The sequence below is a fragment of the Fukomys damarensis genome, unplaced genomic scaffold (assembly GCF_012274545.1).
Source record: "Fukomys damarensis isolate Sample0158 unplaced genomic scaffold, DMR_v1.0_HiC HiC_scaffold_11, whole genome shotgun sequence".
Taxonomy (NCBI): domain Eukaryota; kingdom Metazoa; phylum Chordata; class Mammalia; order Rodentia; family Bathyergidae; genus Fukomys; species Fukomys damarensis.
The window spans coordinates 647,328-664,193 of NW_022900923.1; the positions used below are offsets into that span (position 1 = coordinate 647,328).

Genomic DNA, 16,866 nt, shown 5'->3' on the forward strand with positions numbered 1-16,866 from the left:
CGCGTCCCAGCTGTGGCGGGCTCTTCCCCGTGCCCTGGTCCTCTTCTCAGGCGCCGGTTCGGGCCATTCGGGCGACCGCACAGGACAGCCGTGGATCTTGGGGTCGCCGGGTCCAGCCCGCACCTCTGCGCAGCACCGGCCAGAGCCCGGTGCTCAGTACCGGGTCGGGTCCACACCTCCAGCTTGGAAAGACTGGGCCTGAGCCCAGAGTGGGTGAAAGGCAGACTTCAGGCGCCCGCTTCTTGTTTAGAACCCAAAGGTCTCCAGAGAGCAGCACCGGAACCCTGGGTCCACGCCGGCCGTGGATCAGAGCCAAGGGCTGTCCCGCCACCCTGTGGCTCACTCTTACACTCTGCTAGTCCAGCGGCCCCACAGAGCCAGCCAGCTAGGTGGACAGGAGAATCGGCCAGTGAGAGTGGCCTGGGCCTCCAACAGCAGCCCGCAGTAACGGCGCATTCTGGTCGTGAGAAGACACTTCTGTCCCATCCGGGTATGACCGAACCGCAGGGCCCAGCACCAGCCTGTCAGCAGGTCCACTAAGCATCTGCTGTCCTGGATGTGTCTGCCTCTTCTGGCTCTCAGGGCACCCGAGGGCTATTCTCACTTCTTGGGCCAGTGGTTCTGAAACACAAGGTATTTTTTCCAGGATAGAAATTTAAAGAAAATTTAGAAAATTCAGAAATAAAAATGATGAGCTTCCTACTTTGCCACTCAAGACACTGCCAACAAAGCAGGGGTGTGTTTCTTCCTAGCTCTGTGGTTTGTGCTTTGTATTTTAGAGATCATTTCCTCTCTTTGATGTAGTTATACTCACACCAAAACAATAAGCTACCATTTAAGGAAAATTTGAGAAGTTGGGTAATTTGCATCCCTTTGAGGCTGATCAGGCCCTTGGTCCTGTGGCTCTGATTCTGTCCCTTCCGGAGCCCGGCTCTTCACCTGTCTAGTTGTTTCTTACTGTGTGCCAGGCACTGTCTGGAGAGGCGTCTGCAGACGCACGGTCTGGGGTATCTTTCTCCAAGGAGGGCTTTCTTCCTCTTCGCCAGGTGTCTGGGGAACCTGATGCTTTGAAAGTTCCTGCAGTCCACTCTCAGGGCCTGGTGTCTCCCAGCTAGCGAGAGCCGCAGGCGGCCTTCAGGCTGCTTTGGTCCTCCCTTCTTTGTGTGGCGAGGCCCTTCTAGGTCTGGGCCAGAGCAGGAGGCTTGTCGAGCACCGGGTCCTGGGTCCCTGGACTCTGGCTTTTGCTCTTGGCCCCATGAAAAGCCCTTGAAGCCCTGCTCTGCCCGGCCCGGGCAAGGCCCACCTCTCCAGGGGTGTGGTTCCAGCCTTTCCTTCCTCTCTTGTTGGCCCTCTGATGCTGTCAGGAAGGTTTCTTCTATTCCACTCAGCTTTTTAAGTGGCTCATTGGGGAGGACTGATCTGAACCAGCTCAGCATTGCCAGAAATCAAGAGGAAGTTTCAAACATCAACAAAAATGAATCCACTCTTCTCCCTTGAGGACCCGCGAGGCTCTTCTGCTGGGTGAGACAGCAACCGCTACATAAGACAGCACTCCTAGGACGAGCTGAGGACAGCAGACAAAGTGACAGAAGTCGACAGGGAATGACCAGCAGGTTGTGCGTCTGATTGCTCCACTGCCTGGCCACCATCTTTGCCCATTCCTGCCCCTCTTTGGTTGTTTTGTGTCATTCTTGCTGTTGTTTGTGAAAGGATCTCGCTAAGTTGCCCAGGCTGTCCTCACAAACTTAGAATCCTCCTGCCTCAGCCTCCAGAGCAGCTGGGATCACAAGTGCACACCACTACACCTGGCTTTCCTCCTGAGCTTTTATGGGGAGGTAGGCTTTAGTTTTAAGTGCTTTCCTGTTGTGTGTAGTAGCACCTCAGTTCATCACAGAAGGCAGAATGTCCCCACACTGCTAAGATGTGGTCATCACGAAGCCCCTCCCACCCTATCCTGGTTTTGCCCCATACTCCTGCCTCTACCCTGCCTCAACAAAGACCTCAGGACATGGACAGTGCACGAAGCAGAACATGTCTGATGCTGCGGGAAGCTCAGCAGAGGGCTGCAGGCCTCCTGTGTCCCTGAACGACCCATCCCACCAGCTTCCTCCCTCCAGCCCCCAGCTTCTCCCCCGTCTCCCCGCACCACTGTTCTCAGCACCCCAAGCCTCCCTCCAGCCCCACCAGGAAGGGCCTCTGCGTCACTATGCTACAGCCCCTGCGCCTCTTTGGTGCTGGGTTTGGACACTGGGGCATCCTAAGGACCGGGGATTTTAAATGACCTTCTTCATAAACCTTCAGTGGACATGGAGCAGTGGAGGGGACCTGGCGGTGTCCTCCTCCCCAATCCACAGGGCAGCCTTGGCCCCACAGGCTCCCTGCTTGTCCCAGAATCATTATTTTACCCCGGCAACATTCAAACTCAGATCTGAAGGCTTTTTCTTCCCCTCTTGCCCCCCATTTTTCATGCATATGATTTATTATTCCACAACTCTTTGAGGAGCCACTTGCCTGCAGGGCTGGCTGTGCGTGAAGGAGAGACCGTGCTCCCAGGGCAGGGCTGTGGCCCGAGCCAGACCCCGAGTGGTGGCGTTTCCTTGGCTCTCCTGGATACCTTCTGTCGGGAAGCTGTGACTTGCAGGAAACTGAGGCCCTGCAGCAGGCTTGCTCATTGCCCAGCTGTGCCGCTGCTCACGGCCCCACCTCCCAGCCCCGCCTAGCACCACTCAGCCACCTCTTGGATGCTGTCCCCTGCCCCAGACTGCAGTGTGCAGGGACCCTAGTCTACAGGAATCACTTACCCCAGCACACGGCCTGGATGCCCTTCTAAAAGCTGCACCTCCTTACAGCACACTCAGCCAGTGTCCTTCGTGTAATTGTGGCAGCTCTCACACTGCTGAGTGAATTCTGATCTGATCAGTAAATATGTTAATGAGTAAAATGAATCGATAATTAAACTCATCCATCCAGGCCAGTGCTCAGGATGTCACGAGGACCACTGACAGAAGTCTGAGGTCTGAGGTCTGAGGCACTGACAACTGACAGAGGGCCTCTGCAGCCCTACTGATGCAAATACTGGGTGCAAATGGTCATTAGTTCATGCTGAGACCTGTGGGTTCAGTACCCCACAGCGAGCAGAGTCGCTGAGCAGGGGATTAAGAAGACTCTGCCTCCTCCACTGGCCGGAAGTAGGGTGCAGACTTACCAAGACAGAGGCGCCCTGCCTCCCCGCCCACCAGGAGGAACCAAGACTGCCAGGAAGACCACTTGGGACCTCACAGGTGGAGCCAGGAGTCCCCACGACAAGCTTTGCGCAACGGCCTCCACCTGCCCTCTCACACCATCCCGGGCTCCATGGGTGCCGAGGGACCCAGCGTCCTCTGCACGGTCTCAGCTCCTCTCTAAGTCCAGGGCTTTCTCGAAGATGTTACGTATATGGGAGCGGGAGTTCCAAGCCACCTCTTGAGAACTACTCCTTCCCTGGGCGTCTCCCGTGCCTCTGTGTTCACAAACTTCTGTTTGCTTTCTAACCGCAAATCTGTCTTTGAAAACAGGGATCTCTTCTAACTAAAAACCTGTGGTTGTTTTTCTTCCTCCATACCAGAAACCTCATGTTTGTGTTCAGGATATCAGAAACAAACGAAGATTAAAATCTCATCAGCAGCCGCCTCCCCACATTGAAACACTTGCCCAGAGCCCCCGTCAAGCTCCCAGTGGACCCTGAGCACAGTCACAGGGGAGCGCCCTTCCTGCAGGAGGCAATAAACTCAGCGTTGGTTCGGTTCTTGGCAAGTCCAGGGCACATGAAGTATTTTGGGACCTTCAGAAAAGAATTCACCAAAACGTGTAGGTCTGAAAGGCACAGTCTAAGCCCAAGTCCCTTACATGGCTTTCTAGCCTGGAGAAGCTGTAAATCCAGATTCCTGATCAAAAGCTCCTTCCAACTAACAACTTAGTTTAGGAAAAAATTACTGATCTTCCCCTGTAATTTTCATTGTCAACAGGATGGCAATCACATTCTGTCAAAGTTTGTGGCTTGATTTTTTAAATTACAATTATCAATCAAAATAATGAGAAAAACATTGAAAACATTAGCTTTATGCAATAATGCATTGGAAGAACAAAATCTTCAAGGCTTAGCAAAATGCAGATAAAATAATTCAAAGGATGAAGAAAGTACCCATTAAAACTCCAGCATGTACTTAATATAATCAAGAATATTCAAACATGCAATGTTCAGTACCATTAAAAATTAATCACATCCATGTAAGCATGCATTGCATTCTAAATTATCATCCCACATGTTAGGAACAAACTAGCTGAAATGAGAAAGCAATTTAGGATGCTACAAATCAAGACAGTACGATATCCATTTTCTACATTACTGTTTCACATAAAAGCATTTTAATAATTAAGTTTTTTAATCTTGTGGGATATTATCTGAAACAATATATTAAAATATATGGAAAACTTTTGTTCAGATATTCTCTGTGCACCAGAGAGAAAGCCTAGCATTTCAACCCAAACTGCAGACGCGTTCCTGAATGTTTTATCTGATGCTAGGTTGCTAGTTCAGCTCGGGTGATGCAGTGAAGGCCATTAATCCAGTAAGTCCCACCGTGGCTGCTCTTGTATGGGGCTGCTCTAACATAGGACCGTGGCCAGTGTCGCTTAGACAATGGAAACTATTTCACATAGTTCTAGGGGCTGGAAGTCAATCCCCAGAATTCCTAGACAGAAAAAAATTAATAAAAATGAACGGGCATTCACAGGGCAGCGTGCAGGACTCGGGTGCAGGAGGGCATGGGGCGCCGGCTGCCCAGACACCAGGGAAGCAAGGGGACACAGGTGGGAGCACCAGTGGCATGGGCGGTGGCTGAAGAGAGACTGGCCCCTGGGAGGCCTGGTACTTTCTTCTCCCACTGCTTCACCTCACTTCTGGACATAAGCCATGGGGTGGAAGGTGCTTCTAGGCCAGGAGCCCTAGAAATCGTGCAGGAAAATGAAGCCCCAAAGATCCTGCTACCCCCAGACACAGCCTCACAGATGTAGCCTGGACTGTGCACTGGGGTGCTGTGCTTTCAATGTGCTCCCCAAAAAGTATTTGCTGAAAACTGTGCCCAGGACAGTGTCCTGGGAGAAGAAGTGGGCAGGCTGCAGTTTCACCTCTTGCCTTCCTGCCTATCTTCTGCCAGGTGTGGACCCAGCAGGAAGCCCCACATCACGGGGTTCTTGGACTTCACAGCCTCCAGAACAGCAGGAAGCAAATATCTGTCCAGCGTCAGGCGTCGTGTTTAGCGGCACAGAGGCCAAGATATGCACACACGTATGCACATACATGCATACGCACACGAATACCACTTGCCCTTGGGCACACATCCCATTTCCACCTTCTCTACCCCTTCTCAAACAGGCAGCAGGTATCTGGCAACTCCGAGTCCTTCCTTGGGCCGGGCAGTTGTGTTTTCTGGCTAAGAAGTGGCCACCAACAGCAGAGGCCTTTACTCAACTCCTAGATTCAGCCCCTTAGAGTGAGAGCAGAGGAGGAAGGAAGAGCCGCCCAGCGCTGCCAGCCGCGGGGAAGGTGCAAACCCCAGCTAATTCTCCAGGACGCCTCACACACATCGCTGCTCAGATTCCCTGGTGTCTGAGCATTATTTACATCTGAATTCATTTACACTATGAGACTTTAAATTTACACTGTGGGAGTTTTAAATACTTTTTCTAAGGAGCAAAGATCCTAGCAAGGACTATGCTGTTCTGAAAACTCTCTCCTTCGCTCCACGCCAACTCACAGCACATAGAATCTGCCACAGGCCCAGCCCTGGACTGGCAGAGACCTCACTGGGATTCTCACCCAGACCCACCAGAGCCAGGACCAAACCTGTATGCCAGACCTTGCTGGCAAGGACAAGGAAATCCAGACCTCAAAAGGCACTGGGGACAAATACAGGAGACATGTTTATGCCTCTGAATTCTTTCATTCACTCAGGAACCCTCCGTGGGCTCATATCACGTGTCTCGAGGACACAGATGGCCAAAGCACAACACAGAGGCAAAGCCACATGTGTGGTTTTTGGCTCTGTTCCCACCCTGAACACACTCCCTAAGGCCACACACACGTGCATTCACACACACACTTCAAAGTGTGCAGACACACCCCTTAAATTTTCTAATCAAAAAGTTAGCTCAGGTTTTCTGGGTTGGGAGCATCTCCTTCCTTGTGGGTGAAGTCACATGGGGCAGTCCTGGTCTCTTCTGAGTGCTGTCATCCCACTGAGAACCCCTCGCATCTGGGTCCATTGATGGAGTGGGCCTCCCTTGTCCAGTTCCCAGCTCTCTGGTGGAAGATCCTGGACCCACACACTGTGGTTGTCAGCGCCAAGTGTCACCCTGTACTGACAAGTGCACCCTGGAGCCCAGGACAGAGGCTGTGGTGCATGGGGGGGGCGCGGAAAGGGGGCTGTTAGGAGAAGCGATGGGCAAGAAGGGCCCAGCGGGAGTTGGCACCATCCCTGGGGCCACCTGGCAGCCTCAGAGGGAGGATCAGAGCAGGGAGGCCACTGGCAGGGGAAGCTGTGCTCAAGCACCTGGGTCCAGCGGTTGCATCAGTCCTGTCCTCAGAGACCCAGAGCCAGGACCACGGCCCGAGCACCCACCCTCCTGCTCACACTAAGCCTTGGGAGAGGCCGTCAAGCAGGCCTCAAACCAGGCATGTTCCCATGAAATAAATCACTTCACAAACAAGAAATGGGTCACTTGTCTCAAAATGGTCAGGAGGAATCAAATGAGTCCTGGAGCTCCTGCATACTTACGCTCTCGAAACTCTTGGTTTGCTTTCCCAATGACTGCCTGTGTGCACACTTCTGCCAGTCCTTGTTCTGTGACAGAAAGAATCAGCGTCCCCAAAAGCAAGGATCTGCATCAGCTCTTTTCCCTTTGCTTTCTAATGAACCCCTGTCTGCTCCAGAGCAAAAGATTTGTGGTGGAACCCATTACTTCTTTTTCCTTGTCCCCAAAAAAGAAGTGTTGCCAGGTGCAGTATCATCCCTGGGCCCATTATCTTTGGGATGTTCAAGGACAGCCAGACCTGCACTGCTGCCAGACCATGCGCCTCCATGCACTGAAACTAGAAGAACTCTGCAAATGTCTCTGCCCTGTGTACTGTAACAGTCTCTCAAGAGTAAGAACTGAACGAAAGTTAAGCTAAAACTTATAACAGAATCATTCCTAACAATGGCGGGTTCAGCAAGAACAGTGTGCACAAGTATCCATTTTGAAATCACCTCTGGAGTTCTCCAGGAATGCTGTCCACAGGGGCTTATGAGGGCCGGGCACCCACTCCCCCCGAAGCTCCTGTCGGGCCAGGGTGCCCTGCTGCCCGTGCAGTCCAGTCTCTCCCACCCCACTCCATATCACTCCCCACGGCCTCCACCCTGAGTCCAAGCTCCACTCCTGGAAAGGCAGCTTCTGCGGTCACCTCGTCTGGGGTGTGGAGCCAAGGAACAGAGCAGAACCAGCTCCGAGCTTTCCAGACTCTAACCCCTCGGGTCCCACTGTCCAGTGTGGGGTCCCAGAGGGTGGGGTGGTGACCCCCAGAGCTCATAGTGCAGCCACCCTGCAGCCCCCTCCCTAGGCCTCTCCTGGATGTGGCTGAAATCCCAGTCACAAACCACAGCCCCCGAGGATCCGCACGTCATTCCCATCGTTCACCTTTGTCTCACTCAGGAGTGGATGTTTCTACCTGGAGGGAGGACTCACAGCCCCTTCTCTGTGCACCCCAAACACATCTCCATCCTGCAGACCAGCACAGTTCCTGTGCTGTGAAACTCGAGCTGTGTGCATGGAGCCCCTCAGCCATACCCGGGGCTGCCCCTGTGAGACATCCTCACACCCTCAGGGTTTTCACAGCACCAGGTGCCAGGGACAGTGGGTACAGAACGTGGGAGTGGGTGCGGGGAAAAGAGCGGTGTCCTGAGCCACATGTGGCTTCTATCTGTAGAGCCCAGTCCTGCTCCCCAGAAGTCCTGCCACCTGCGTCCTGAGGCTGCTGTCACCCGGCTCACAATGTCCACCCCAGGACATCACATGGCTGAGAGAGGACTCAGGAATAAAGAGCAGGAAAATGAACAGACAGTTGATTCTTCTCTCTATTGTTTAGACAAAATTGGCTCTTGGCACTCTGAGCCTCCAGCTCTCAGACCTGGACAGCAAGCGGGACCTCTCTCCTTAGATGGCCCATGGACACCTGTGTGCTGAGCCTACCTGCATTCATGTCCCCAGCCTGACCTCAGGGGTCTCTCCAGCTTGTACCCACATGCACATCCACTGTGCCCTGGGAGCTTGGTGAATGCAGTTTCTCCCATCCGCTTACACATACACAAGAGAAGGGCATTCTGCATGACCCATGAGTGTGACACAGTAAATCTATCGCTACTACACTAAGCACTAGTTGGGGCAGCCACAGTGGCACACACCTGTGATCTCAGTGACTCAGGAGGCTGAGGCAGGAGGAGCAGACATTTGAGGCCTGCCTGGGCAACTTAGTGAGACCTGTCTCAAAATTTTTAAAATGAAAAGGGCTGGGGGTGTAGCTTAGTGTTTGCCTAGTATGCGCAAGGCCCTGAGTTCTATCCTTGGCACTAAAAAATAATAATAATAATAATAAGATGAGTTGACGGCCACATTAGAAAGGAATAAATATATAAAATGCTCCTTTCTATCTTGTGTAACAGACTTGTCATGGACAAACCCTATGAAAGAAAAGATCAGCCACATCTGTCTCTTCACAGAATAAGAAAGTATGTGTCTCTAAACTTCATTAATACTCCAGGACACTTTTAGGATTCTCTGTGCATGGCTACCAATGTAGTTAAGAAGACACAAACCAACGAGCTGGCGCACTTACTTTGTGACTGACAAGTGAGGATGCGGGAGCCACCTCCCTAGCCCTGCCCGTGCCCCTCTGCAGCTCCTCATCTTACTCTCCTAGACAGCGCACCACAGTCAGGAGAGTTACCACCTGACACAGCTGTCAGCTCCAGGACGAGCGCCCAGCTCCCTCTTCAGCCTGCCCAAGTCCTCTTCATCCCATTGTAACTTGGGGACACCATCTGTCTCTCAAATTCCCAGGTTATGGGTGTTTCAGATGTCATTCCTAAAGATCCTTAGCAACATGGATGGGCTAAATACAACCTCAACAAGTCAACTTCCCAGGAAAGTCAAATAATGCCTCACTCTTAAAAGTCCTAATGCTCACCAGGCACAGAGAATGACAGTTCTGCCCCTGACACAAACTGGGCAGCAGCACAGTTTTTAAAGAGCAGCATTCGTTTCTCTTAAGGAAGCACACGAGGGATCACACAAGGGTTACCCAAATGTCCGGGCTCTTCATGCCACATGCCCGAGAGGAGCAATTTTTATGTGTCTGAGATTTATCTGCACCAGTCAGGTAATCAAAATGTACAGTCAGACTAACTAGGAGCCAGTGGGACCTTTGAAGTAGGACAGAAAAGCAGAGGGTTTTGAAAAGAAGGTAGAAGGAAGTTGAGCTGAAGTGGTGGCTTCTGATGTTTTCCCTACAATGATCCCTTTTCAAGAAGTTCCAGGGTTCTGGTTAAAAAGGGAAGACGAAAGGCACTCAGCCTCTGCTATCTTGGAAAAGCCATCACAAGAACAAAGAAAATAGGACAAAGATAAAAGTGACATGGAAAGGGAACAGGAAGGCAGATGGGTGAGCAGATGGGGACTTGACTTAGAGGACCCGAGAAGCTGAATCCTGACGAAGCTCGCAGATCCTCAGCACAGGAGAGGTGTCAGTGGCACCCAGTGGTCAGACTGAGACTGAAAGTCTACTCGAGACACAGCTGGACCTCACCACTCCCTCACATCACCCGCACCTCCCTGCAGGGATAGGAACTTGCTCTGTGGCGAGGTCCAACACGGGGAGCCAGACTCACTTCGCAGGGACTGTGCTCTGAAGCAGGAAGGCTCACAGGCCAGGACACCAGCCACCCAGCCCTGCTTCCCTGGCGCTGTCAGCAAAGGGACGTGGAAGAGCCTGTCCTGTAGAATCCAGTCCCAGCAAGAAATGACCCCAAGACCCTGACACCAAGAGAAACACTGAAGCCAGTTCCTGACACCTCCCGGGCAGCATGCAGCAATGCTGGGCACTCAGAGGCCCCACTCGGACACAGGGGTGAGATTCAGGGAAAACAGCAGCCTAGACAAAAACAGAGATAAGAGAAGAAGAAATTCCCATATGCTGGGGTCTTAGAAATTAAAAATATGATGACAGTGAAAAGCCCTGGGAGCTAACACTGAAGACTCAGAAACGGGGCCAACAGCAGAGAGATAGAAATTGGAGATGAGAAAAAGGTGCTAAAACCAAAACTGGGACTGTTCACAAGGACAGCATTTGAACAAAAGGTCTTTGCGCAGAGTGGCTCTGTACTCACTACCTAGAAGAGATCAGCCAGGAAACCAACAAGACATCCCAGGATGGAAGCCAGGAGTTTCCAGGACGAACAAGGCCCCAGGGTCACAGCAGATGGAACAGAAGTGAATCCAGTGAAGCTGTATGGCAGTGGCACAAGAAAGATTCCACGAGCTCGCAGGGAGGAGAAAGGGGACAAGAGGGCTTCAGCCACGTGCAAAGAACCAAAAAGACAACGGTTTCTCAACAGCAACACTGGACAGTAGAAGATAATAAAGCAGGGAAGATGCTTTCCATCCAGACATCACAGTAAAACCCTAAAGAAGAGTGTTACGGCTTATATCTGGATGTCCCTGAAGTGCCTCATGCACTCACAGGTAGGGCTTTTCAGAGCTGGCTGGATCTCCAGTGTGTGATGCTGGGATCAAGGATGTGTGCACCATCCTACATTAGTCCATTTATCATAGTTCAGGATGTGGATAACGGAAGCCCCAGCCTGGGTGTGGGTGGCACCAGTCAATAGGTTTATAGCCTGAATGAGATATAGGGGTAAGAGGGAAGGCGGGCTGGCTGCTGCTGCTGTTTGCTGCTCACTGCCTTCTGCCTGCCTTGCTGTGGATTGTTTCTCCTCTATGGTGCCCCTCTGCCGTGCCACCCAGCCTTGGAGCCATCTGACGATAGACTGAAACCTCTCCAAACTGTGAGCTAAATAAATGTTTCCTCCTTTAACTTTGGGTGTTAGGTATTTTGTCTAAGCAATGAGAAAAGTAACCAAGACAAAAGGTGTGGGTGGAAAGAAACATTTAACACAACATATCCAAAGCATTCACTCCCTGTGTGCCCCTCACAGAGGGCCTGAGTACAGAACCAGTTCCCCCAAACAGAGAGAATATCTAGTCCAGGGACAAGGGCCTCAGACCCAAGGGAGAGGAAAGGACTCTGAGGCACCAGTGGAGGGAGCTTCAAGATATGCTAGGGTTTGGATCTGCAGTGTCCCCAAAGGCCACATGCTAAAGGCTTGGTTCCTGCATGATCCTACTGGAAGGTAGTGGAACAACCCCTGGCAGGAGATCTTCAGAAATAGCATTGCATCCCGGGAGGCAACAGAGGAACCCCTCTCCTCTATGTTCCCACCATGAGGTGAGCGGTTTGCTTCCCCACACACTCTCTGTACCACTCAACCATGGACTGGAGCCTCCAAAGCTATGAGCCAAGTAAACCTTTCTCCCTTCCCATGAACTCTTTGTCTCAGGCACAGGAGAGTGGTAGAGAGCTCACTGACATCAGGCTTTCAGCAGACTACATCAGGATTGGTCAGGAGGTCCTGGGGTCTCGGGATGATGACGGTGAGAGAAACGCTCGTGTGCTCAGGTACTGAGAGCAGATTCATACACTAGGAGCAGCTTGAGGAGTGGATCAGGAGGAAGCACAAAAGCATCAGCCAATCAGGCAGGCTTCAGGAAGGAAACAAGAGGCTGCACAGGAAAGGACAGGGCCACAGGGTACCCCTGGCTGTCACCTCAGCAGTCAGGGTGAGGGCATCTGCAATATGGAGTGAAGGGGGCCACACAAGCACCGAGCTCAGCGCTGACTACACCCAGATACCCTTGGGCCTCAGCAGTTAACAGCCCATACTCTGCTCAGCCTCAGTTTCCCATGTGGCATCCAGAGTGTCAAGGGCATTCATCCATTCCATGGGTTCTGGGAGCCCCTGCTATCTTCTTAATACACCTGCTTGCTTGCTCAGATGCCTTATAGTTACACCCAAATACCCCTGGGGTGAGCAGAAGAGACACACACACACACACACACACACACACACACACACACACACACAGTGGCAGGGTTGGGGCGAGGGGACAGATGGCCACAGCCCACAGCTGCTGCATTTTGTACAAATTCTAGGTCCTCAGGATTGGGCCTGGGTTACTTTTCTTTACAGGGTTTTGTGAAGTTGCTAGCCTGGAACTCAGGATCTCCCTGCCTTAGCCTCCAGCATTGCTAGGATTACAGGTGTGCAGATGTACCTGGTAACTCAGTGGCCCCTAGGTGACTTAATGATGCTGAAGAGCTCCATCCCTGAGAGGGTCCACTGTACCTCACTGGGGATGCTCAGTCTAACAGCCAGCCCTGGGCACCAGAGCAGCAGGTCCTCCTGTTACAGCCACAGGGACAGTGGACACCTAGAGACAGAACGCACCTTCAGTCAGCAGATCTGCTTCTAAAACAAGCATCCTTATGGAAACGTCCCCAGGACCCGTGGAGGAGGCGACACAGTCCCGCCTGTCGGGGTGTGTGCTGTGACAGTGCCACCCGGCACAGCGAGGCCCACATCCGTCCCACGCCCAGCCAGGCTGTGGGGAAAGTCCTGTCTATAACAGCTTTTAAAGTGGAAGCAATTCAGACATTCAGCTGCCTTGGAATGAGGAAGCACCTCAGCAGGGCTGTGGGCCGTGGCTGCACGTCACAGTGAACGGCAACTCAGTACCGTGAGGCCCAGTAACACGGATGAATCTCAGGTCGGATACCTGAGTGAACAGAAAACACGCACAGAAGGACTCCAGTTGTATACGCTCCAGGACATGCAAAACTAAGTAAAAGTCAGATATCAGCAAACAGGGACCAAAGAAGGGGGAGGATGAAGGGGAAGTAAAAACAATGGCGGTGACTTATGCACATGTACCCGCTCCCCGCAGGATGTGGTGATTGTGCACTAATAAAAATAAAAATTTAAAAACCTGAGCAGTGCACTGTTTGGAATCTGGCAGAAAGTGAAAGGGATTTCAGGGAGGAAAGGAAGGGGTGGGCAGTCCCAGAGGACACTTGGAGCCTACTCTTCTTCTGTTTGTTTCGCTATAAATATTTTAAGACAAATTTAAGAAAAACATAGCTAGATGTTTTCCCACAACTCCAAGAAGTGCAGTTAAGTACAGGATGCCACGGAGCCACTGTGGTTCCCTATGCCTGGTTCCCACCCACCAGGGTCATCCAGGCCAATTTAGCTAAAACTTGGCACCTGGAGGCGTTTCATCCTTTCCCAGCTGGCTTCCACCTCTGTGACTCTCGTTTTGGCTGTAACATTCCTCTGTGAAAGCCAGGAGAGCCCAAAGCCTTTGCAGGAGAGCTGGACTCAAGGCCATGGGTCTGAGGGTGGCCTCTGCCAGTCCTGATGGTCAGGTCACTGCGACATACAAAATGAGTGAAAAGGCAGTAAAGACAGGTATTCTCAGGGCCTGCACTAGGAGCAGCTTCTGGCCCTAACATCATAAATCCCTCAGTCAGTTTGAAAACATCTGTCACTCAGAAGAGCCCAAAGCTGGAGAGAGCGGCAGGTCACCTTGACACTTCCATAATAAACTCTGATGCTGCCTTCTGTCCACAGCCACAAAGCAGCTTGGAAGACAGACATGTGACAGGCACTAACGTTTAATCTTCCACCCAGATAGGTGTCAGAGAAATGGCCATCAAATGTCTAAGTTCATGAGAACGAGAAGGAGGAAAACAACAGCAGCAAAAAACCCAGAAGGACAGGCAAGGCGCTGGTGCTGTGAAGTTAGTGAGTGACAAGGGCCAGAAGCAGAGGACAGTGAGCTGGCCCGGCCACGGCAGCATGAGGAAGAAAGCCACACACAATGGTCTATCACGCACAGAGGGATCCTGGCTGTCTGGTTCCATTCAGCCATGCAGGTTGTCATTTTGATCTCACCCCACCCAGAGAGGACAGCCAGGCTGTCAGGCAGATAAGAGCGGGAGCAGAGCCTGCTGTGTTGTGAATGCTCCATGGTCCCCAGTCTGGTGACAGATTTGAGCTCTTCTGTTCAGATCACAGCTATGATTGTTTCCCTCAGAAAGTCAACATCCTGGGTAATGCACTGTTGCTCTCTACTGCTGTTATCTTAAAAAACAGCTGGGACTACAGCTCAGATCTAGAGTACCCAAAGCCATTTGTCAATGGCTCATCTCCAGCTTAGTGGAGTCTGAAGGTGGCAGAGCCCTCAGAAGTTGGGGCCGAAGGTCCTCTGCCTGATCCATGCCCTGGTGGTGAGCTCAGCAGTTCCTCTTCACTATGACACTGCCTACCAAAGCTTTAAGCAGCATGGCCCACCTACCATGGACCGAACCCTCCAAAACCATGAGCTCAAACAAATCTTTGCTCTGTGTAAGTTGATCGTCTTGGGTGTCCGTGACAGTAATAGATGACTGGTAGTGACTTTCTCCTGCTGTGCTGTGCTGACAGCACTGAGCACACAGCAGGCATTCCAGAAATGTTATCCATGCCACAGCATGGAAATCAGCCCCAGATCCTGCCTGTTTAGGAAAGGAAGTTCCAAGCCATCAAAGGTCTGAAAGCCCAGCCTCAGATCATGTCATGGCCACACCTCAGCATTCAGCTGCTCGAGGGAGCCCGGTCTGGTGAGCCAAGCATGACCTAACCTGTGCACCTTTCAGAGGCCTGTCCCTCTCCGGGGTGCCACCCGGGACCCACAGGGAAACACTCACTCACCCAGAGGCAGTGCTAAGGGCTCAGTGCTCTGTGGGAGGACACTCCGGAGGCCAGGAGGCAGCAGAGCACGGAGGGACAGATGGCTGGTGAGGCAGGAGACTATTCTCAACCAGGCCAGCAGGAGGGTGGGGAAGAGGAGCCCAAATTAGTCTGAAACCTGGTGCCTGACCATGTAAAGTTAGAAACTCCCTGTGCCATCTGGCTCTTCCCGTAAGCACCTGTCTGCCCCTCCTAGAATGGAAAGAGCTCAGCATCGCCTGCCTCCCATCAGACACAGTACCCAGACCTCTGTAGCGCAACAGCCATGGAGAAGTCCACACACTTGCTGGCCAAGCCTGCCAGATGGCAGCCATGGCAGAGCCGTGAGGGGCTCTGGGATCTTTGGGGGCACATCCTTTTCTGGTCTCCTCCTCCACCAAATCCCCTTTCCCTCACCTGCCCAACACTGCTGGGCTTGCGTCACGGAGGCCTCAGTGACATTGTGATGGGATCTACCTCAGGTCCTCTTCACCTCCCCTGCCCACACTTCATGGCCATGAACTCGTCTCTCAGCAAGCCCTGCCCCGCTCTCCTGCCACCCTTTTGACCCTCTGTCACCCTGGCAATCTCCAGGCCTGGTCCACTGACCATGACAAGCTCATCCAGGACCTGAAGTCCCACCCAAGGGGGAAGTCCCAAGACTGCACATCAGGCGACGCCTGCACTGCCCACAACATACCTGCCTGACATGCTGCTATGCAAGGGCCGCCAAGACTGAGGCACCACACCCACCCCACAGCACTGCAGCCACAAAGCGAGCCTGCGTCACCAAGGGGTCGTGGCGGGGCTCTGTGAACTGCAGCAGGGAGGCTGCAGAGACGCTGCTGGGGCAGGAAGGGCAGCAGCGGCCTGGGAGAGCCGAGGCCGGCCCTGCTTCCAACCTGAGTGCTTGCTTTGTAATAATTTGGAAAGTATTACTATTAAACTCTATGCATTTTACTTAATTGTGTTATATTTTGCAACTTTAAAAAAATAGTTTATTTTCAAGAGGGAGAGCTGGGTATGGGGTATGTACCTATAGTCCCAGCTACTTGGGAGGCTGAGACAAGAGGATCAACTAGACCAGGAGTTCAAGGCCAGCCTGGGCAACAGAGTGGTAATAATTTGGAAAGTATTACTATTAAACTCTATGCATTTTACTTAATTGTGTTATATTTTGCAACTTTAAAAAAATAGTTTATTTTCAAGAGGGAGAGCTGGGTATGGGGTATGTACCTATAGTCCCAGCTACTTGGGAGGCTGAGACAAGAGGATCAACTAGACCAGGAGTTCAAGGCCAGCCTGGGCAACAGAGTGTAGGAACCTAAGCACACACATATTCCAATAGGAAATATGTGAAAACTCTTAGCAAAACACAGGAAACAGAAGATCAATCACACATAAACTAAGGCATTTTATTCAATTTTTTGACAAAAGAAATAGTTCAGAGAAAGTGCTGTGACTAAAAACCTGCTCTCACCAAACCTGTCACCTAGACCCTGAGGTGGGGCCCGGGAGCCCCAGCAGACGGGCTCCCCTCCCAGGACTAGGCTGGGTGTCTGAAACGCACTGAGAAGCCTGCAGCAAGGGCTGACACCAAGCCATGGCGCCAGGAGCCCCAGCCCTGCCCGGCTTTCTCACTAAGGAGCAAACAGCAGGCACTTTTCTTCTCAACAATATCTATGTCTTAATTAAAATGGCACGCAAATGTTAGCATTAATTAATGATCTCACCAGGGCACAGCAATGTAATTAACTGGCTCTAACAGCTGAAAATGTTCTGGGCCACCCTAGGGAGCAGGAGCACTGGGTCTAAGTGAAAACCTGGAGTCAAGGACTTGTCCCTGTGTCTCCCACACCCCTCTGCCCAGGGGCTGGATGGAGGGCACAGTGGGGGAAGCACAGGGTCT

At 52.1% G+C, this 16,866-nt stretch overlaps 1 protein-coding gene across 1 annotated transcript in view; it reads right to left on the reverse strand.

Annotated features, from left to right (window-relative positions):
* Cnih3 (cornichon family AMPA receptor auxiliary protein 3) overlaps positions 1 to 16,866 on the reverse strand; it is a 96,904-nt gene that overhangs the window by 51,476 nt on the left and 28,562 nt on the right. The window lies entirely within an intron of this gene.